Below are 1,255 nucleotides of genomic sequence, written 5' to 3'. Positions count from 1 at the left end.
CAGGTGTGCACCACCGCACCCGGCTAATTTTTGTAATTTTAGTAGAGACTGGGTTTCCCCATGTTGGCCAGGCTGGTCTCGAACTCCTGACCTCAAGTCATCCACCCGCTTCAGCCTCCCAAAGTGCTGGGATTACAGGTGTGAGCCATCACGCCCAGCCTCCTTTTCCTTTTACGTGAGCCAGGGGCATTAGGGAACAGGGCCACTCAGAGTCGTAGCACTGGGCCTTGTAATGACCTCTTCTGTCTGAGTGGGCGAGGAACCAGAGGAATCTGGAGGGTTTCAGTGCTACCTGTACTTTCTTGAGTAACTGGTGTGTTTCCTTGTGGTATAAATGCCAAGGAGGCAGATGCTTGGGAGGTCTGCATCCAGCTTCTCTGGGCTTTGGGGATTATGTTGTCAAGAGAGACACATGTGCTTATGCTTTGATGCTTGGCTCTCATGCCTAGGCCCTTCCATAACATTGTTCATCTTCAAAATCCACTGTTTATTTAAATTCCCACCTCTTCACCCATGTGGCAATTAGAGAGGTTGATGGCTGCCAGCGGCTTATTAGATGGAGTCAGAAGCACCTTCAAAGCATCCAGACAGTTTTTCAGTCTCTTATGGAGAAAAACAGTAAGAGGCGACCTCCACTAGATTCTCAACCTAAGATAGTCTGTTGGGGAAATGTTGCAGTCACCTGTCATTCTAGGCTGCCTCGGCCCAAACCAGTTCAGTGACCTGGGGCAATGGTTAACTCTTGATGACATTTCCAACGCATTTGCAGTTTTGAGGATTAAGCACAATCTGCTTCCCCAGGAAAGCTGTCTTGGTGAGGAATCCCTGGGACCCATTCCCTTTTGCTGGATCTAGAGTTCCCCAAGTGAACACACCTAGTCTCCAGGCTTTCTGTGTTCATTAGGCCCACCACTATGTAAAGGAAAAGGAATTTCTCCTGGAGCTGATAATTTCCAACATGTTGAGCAATGAGACCATGTATACGAGGGCATATGAAAAGAAGTGAAGGGCTCAAGTCAGAGGGAAACTTAAGTCGTTGAAATCATAGACCTTTGTGACAGTGTTGATGGAGGCAACTTGATTAAGGGGAAGCCACTGGGCTCTGGGCTCCAGTGCCGTGTTTGAAATGAAGGGTGTGATTTTCCTTTTGGCCTGTGTGTTTGAAGGGTGAATGGGATACTTGCACATGGGTAGCTCAGCCCCTGCTGGCCACAGGGCCCTGCCAGGCCCTCACGCAGGTCTGATGGCCTTCAGG

The sequence above is a fragment of the Colobus angolensis genome, unplaced genomic scaffold, assembly GCF_000951035.1.
Source record: "Colobus angolensis palliatus isolate OR3802 unplaced genomic scaffold, Cang.pa_1.0 Scaffold413, whole genome shotgun sequence".
NCBI lineage: Eukaryota > Metazoa > Chordata > Mammalia > Primates > Cercopithecidae > Colobus > Colobus angolensis.
Note: the sequence above shows the minus strand (reverse complement) of the source record.